The sequence below is a fragment of the Vipera ursinii genome (assembly GCF_947247035.1).
Source record: "Vipera ursinii genome assembly, chromosome: 1".
In the NCBI taxonomy this organism is placed as follows: domain Eukaryota; kingdom Metazoa; phylum Chordata; class Lepidosauria; order Squamata; family Viperidae; genus Vipera; species Vipera ursinii.
The window spans coordinates 45,651,515-45,657,514 of record NC_139512.1 but is presented as its reverse complement, the minus strand read 5'-3'; positions in this window follow the sequence as shown (position 1 = coordinate 45,657,514).

Sequence of the window (6,000 nt, the reverse complement as noted above, 5' to 3'; positions counted from 1 at the left end):
CCAGGGTCTAAAGGAAGTAGTAATCTGTGGCATTTGCATATTGAGTCATCACATACATTTTGTCCTTCCCTTGGACATCCATACCACATAGTATCCATGATATTTCCCCAAAATTTGTAGTTGGATATGTACCTGATGGTACACCTAGAACACTGCTCTGGGCTAATAAGGTTTGTTTCAATTTGGCTGAAATTATGGTAGAAGGGAATATGCCATTGAAATACATATTAATCTAAAAAGTTTTTTTTTAAGAGACAACTTTCTGATAAGTGTGTTTTCCAGGAATGGAGTTATATGGGTGACAGAAAGGAAAAGAACATCCACAATAGTTTTTGTTAAGCACTTGAATGGAAGTTGTAGCTTATTATCTCTGTTCCATCAATTTCATAAGAATTTTCTATTATACCAGAATGAATAATTTTGCAAAAGAAAATACACACAGAGAGACACCTTTCCTGATGCTGCTTTTTATATTCTAATCTCTACAATAAAGCAATCTAATTTAGGATTTATGACAACTGGGAACAAGACGGCCCTTTTTTGTCATTTCATTCCTGCTTAACTACAACAATAAATGGAGATTCAAATAGATGAGTTCTTAATGAAAACTTCTTAATGAAAACTTTTTTTTTATTCAGTCCATGCATGTTTTATTAATTTTTATTGAGATTATTAGAACTCTATAATACGAGGACATTTTTTCCTACTTGCTCAAGGTCCTCCATCCACACAAGGAGGACCAAATCCCCCTTACATTTACATAGAAAATAATACAGGCAGGATAAGTGTACTTTATCACCCACTGAGGTCAATGTTGCAGTGAAACAAACAAACAAACAAACAAACAAACAAACAAAAAACACAAAAAAAATCAATTAAATGTGATCCAGGTAAATGCTATAATTCTATGGTCCTTAAATAAAACTCTACCTTCATGGGGGTCCAGGAGAATTACCTGCCTGGCTTTCTTGAGAACTGATTTAATTACTTTCCCTTCCACTGAGGTCCAGCAGGCTCAGATTGAATGGAAAATTCATGGTCTCCAGCTACAGATCTGCTCTGTGCTTGTGTTGCCTGTGCCTCCACCAACTATTTCCCCAGTAATACATGTGCTGCTGTGATTTGGAAAAAAAGACTGGTCTAGTTCCCTGCTGGACACAATCCAGAAAGAGAGTCCAATGGGCTGATAAAAATGAAACACAAGGAGGATCCAAAGATGCTTTTTCACAAAGCAATTGGACTTTCTTGTTTTTCTTTGAAAACATTTTCCTTCTCATTCAAGAAGCTTCTTCAGCTCTGACTGGATGGTGGGGAATGGAATGTCTCCTAGCAGACATCTAGTCATTTGCATTCTTTCAGAGAGTCATTGAATTTACCTGGAGGTTTACCTGTGTTGTCAGGGTCACCTGAGTAGTACAAATGAGTGTGAAGCCTTCTTGAAACTGTTGAAAGGACCGTGTTGTAGTCTGGAGATAGATGATGTCATATCCCTCCCCCTCTGTTGAGAGAGTGATGTTCAATTTTGACATAGATGGCCTCTTTGATCCCACTTTCAAACCAACAGTCCTCTCTATCCAAAATGTGGACTTTGCTGTCTTTGAAAGAGTGGCCTTTGTCTTTTAAATGCAGATGAACTGCTGAATCTTGTCCTAATGGATTTGTTCTTCTATGTTGTGCCATGCATTTATGAAGTGGTTTTTTGTTTCCCCAATGTACAGATCTGCACATGGCTCACTGCATTGTACTGCATATGTCTGGGTGTTTTATCCTTGGGGTGGACAAACTTCTGCCTTAGTATATTTTTGGGTTTGAAGTGTGCACATATGTTGTGTTGGCTGAAGACCTTCCTGAGATTTTCTGATATTCCTGCAACATACGGAACGACTACATTGTTTTGTTTATTATTTTCTTCTTTCCCTTCTTTGGAGGAACTCCTGCTGGGCCTTTTTGAGGATTTGATGAAGGCCCACTTGGAATAGCCACAAATTCTAAGGGTTTGTTTGATGTGTTTTAGTTCTTTTTCTTTCCCATCATTGCTGGTAGGCAGGCTTTCAGCTCAGTGATATGGGGTTCTGATAATTCCCATTTTGTGCTCCAGTGTGTGGTGAGAATCAAAATATAAATATTCATCTCCATGTTTCAAAGTTTTGTTATTATGCATCTAGATTATTGTGGGGGGAATATCTGAATAAAGAGAATGTGTTCTTTGTTTCATTTTATAGAGTTTCACCTTAGAAAAATCCTGCCAGCACTGAGATACCACTTCACTGATTTAATTTTTCAGGATCCTAATCATCTCAGTCTTATTTGCACCTCTCACTTTTATTGTATGTCTTCCATTTGTTACTGTGTTAGCCTTACACCTTCTAGAACTTGTCAATGTCTGATCTATATATTGAGTTAAACTTTGGCCCTGTTTTATATACAGCAAGTATCCTCTAAAACCCAATTTGACCAATTGAATATGCACTTTATTTATGCAGTTTCTCTTGTCACTGCTGGTATTTAATGATAATGATAATGATAATGATAATGATGATGATGATGATGATAATAATAATAATAATAATAATAATAATAATAATAATAATAATAATAATAATAATAATAAAGTTGGAAGGGACCTTGGAGGTCATCTAGTCCAACCCCCTGCTCAGGTAGGAAACCCTATACCATTTCAGACAAATGGCTGTCCAGTCTCTTCTTAAAAACATCCAGTGTCGGAGCATTCATCGCTTCTGGAGGCAGGTTGTTCCACTGGTTAATTGTTTTAATTGTCAGAAAATTTCTCCTTAATTCTAGGTTGCTTCTCTCTTTGGTTATTTTCCATCCGTTGCTTCTTGTCCTGCTTTCAGGTGCTTTGGAGAATAGTTTGACTCCCTCTTCTTTGTGGCAGCCCCTGAGATATTGGAACACTGCTGTCATGTCCCCCCTCATCCTTCTCTTCATTAAACTAGACGTACCCAATTCCAGCAACCGTTTCTTATATGTTTTAGCCTCCAATCCCCTAATCATCTTTGTTGCTCTTCTCTGTACTATTTATAGAGTCTCAACATCTTTTTTACATCATGGTGACCAAAACTGGATGCAATATTCCAAGTGTGGCCTTACCAAGGCATTGTAAAGTGGTATTAACACTTCACGTGATTTTCATTCTATCCCTCTGTTAATGCAGCCTAACACTGTGTTGGCTTTTTTGGCAGTTGCAGCACACTGCTGGCTCATATTTAAGTAATTGTCCACTAGGACTCTGAGATCCATCTCACAGTTACTACTATTGAGCAAGGTACCACCTATACAATACCTGTAAATTTGTTTTTTCTTGCCTAAATGTAGAACCTTACTTTTTTCACCATTGAATTTCATTTTGTTAGATAGCGCCCAGTGTTCAAGTCTGTCCAGATCCTCCTGTATCTTTAGCCTGTCTTCTGGAGTGTTGGCTATTTCTGCCAGCTTGGTGTCGTCTGCAAATTTGATGAGTTCCCCATCTATCCCCTCGTCCAAATCATTGATGAAGATGTTGAAGAGCACTGGGCACAGAACAGAGCCCAGGGGCACCTCACTACACACTTCCTTCCATGTAGATGAAGTTCCATTGAGGACCACACCTTGAGTATGGCCGGTCAGCCAGCTATGAATCCATCTGGTGGTGATGCTTTCTAATCTACATTTTTCTATCTTATCAAGTAGTAGATTGTGATCTACTTTATCAAATGCCTTATATAATCCAAGTAAATTATATCCACAGCATTCCTCTGATCGACTAATTTTGTCACTTGGTCAAAGAATGCAATAAGATTTGTCTGGCATGATCTGTTTTTGACAAACCCGTGTTGGCTTTTAGTAATGACTTTGTTTGCCCCTAGGTGTTCGCTGATTCATTGTTTGATTATCTTTTCCAGAATCTTTCCAGGTATTGAGATCAGGCTGATAGTTCTGTAATTTCCTGGATCCATTTTTTTTCCTTTTTTGAAGATGGGACCTACATCAGCTCTTTTCCAGTCCTCTGGTAGTTCCCCAGTGCTCCGGGATCTTTGAAAAATATAGTTCAGTGGTTCTGAGATCACATCTGCCAATTCCTTGAAAACCTTGGGGTGTAGTCCATCTGGTCCTGGTGATTTGAACTCGTCTAGGCTGGACAGGTGCTCACTTACCATTTTCTTGCCTATCTTAACTTGCATTTCTATTCTGTTTTTTATGGCTCTATTTTGATAGGTTGGTCTGTTTTTCCCCTTAGAGATGCAAAAAATGAGTTAAATAGTTCTGCTTTCTCCCTGTTGCTTGTCACCTTCTTGCCACTTTCACCCACTAATGTACCAATCATTTCCTTAACTTTTTTCCTTGTTTTTTATATGTTGAAAGAAGCTTTTTTGTTATTTTTGTCTTTGGTGGCAAGCCTTAGTTCATTTTGAGCCTTAGCTTTTCTCACTTCATCTTTTCAGGCTTGGGCTATTTACTGATATTCTGATTTAGTTATGTGTCCCTCTTTCCACTTTCTATACTTGTTCTTTTTATCTTTCAATTTATCAGAGAGTTCTTTAAGCAGCCATGGTGGTGTTCATAGTATGATATCAACAGGAACTTCTTTCCACATTGTAGGGGCAATGTACTTCTAAATGAGATAGTGTTATTCAAAGATAAACCTCCCCTGATTATATTAATGAACAATGGATATTATGAAAAGAAATACATTTCCGCAATAACATGGGTTATTAAATGGTAGCTGTTGTGTATTCAGTTCTTGCAGGCATTGAGCGAGATGGAGGGTTCAAACAGCAACAGTCTTTATTGAAGGTCAGAACATAACAGAAGCAAGCTAATAGCTGCTGCACAGCTATTTATATGGTTGGCCTGTAGGCGGCGACCAGTAGATTTAAAGCAGCAGTTTCCCACCCAAAAACCTACTTAACTGGCTGGAGATAGCCATTCTAGTCCAGCCCAGCAACCATTACAAAACATGCAACTGAATTTAGCCATTTGCAAACAGTTCAAATGTAAGCAAGTAATTACAGTATATAAGGCCAATACATTACAGTAGCCATGTTTATTTTCTTAGCTTTACTATCTGTTGGGAGTTGGGGATTTTATTAACCATCAGAGGGCAATTATTAACCATTCCCTCACTTCTCATTATGGACTGCTGTACGAAAGCTAGCATAGAAGGAAAGTTTCAAAGTTTTGTTATTCTGCATCTAGATTATTTGAGAGGGGGAATTTCTGAATAAAGAGAAATGTGTTATTTGTTTCATTTATAGGATTTCACCTTAGGAAAAGCTTTCTGCCAGCATTGAGATACCACTTCACTCATCTGATCATATAAACTGGCTGTAAAATATTCTTTATTATAATACCTTATAAGTAGTTGGCAAGTAGTTCTGTCGGGTTGTTTCTCTGTCACTTTTTATATAACTTCACCTTATACATCTGTATACCCTTGAATATTTGGAAAATATTGCTATACAGTTTCAAGTATCACTAATTAATAACCTGATCAATAATATCACTGTTAAATATTTGCAAGGGAATTGGATTAGGGATGGTGGTAGATCATCTGGTTATTTTGTTACTCTTGAATTGGCAATGGGGAAAGCAGTAAGATATCTTTGCAATGGTAAAAATAAATGAGGTGTTGTGTAGCCCTTAAGATAAAACACAGCTTTGATAAGTCAATATCAGGGGGAGAGCCTTCTCTGTGGGTGCCCCGGCTTTGTGGAACCAACTGCCGGTGGAGCTCCGGACGGCATCGGACCTCCGAACTTTCCGTCGTGGTCTGAAGACCCATTTGTTTGAATTGGCCGGTCTGGCCTGATGGGGGAGTTGGGTTTTAAATTGTCTTTTTAGATTGTATTATTGTTTTTAATTGGGCACTGATTTAATCTTTGTTTTAACTTTTGTATAGTATTGTATTTTTATTTATATGCCCTGTGAACCGCCCTGAGTCCCCAGGGAGAAGGGCGGTATATAAATTAAATAAAACATAAAACATAAACATAAAACAAT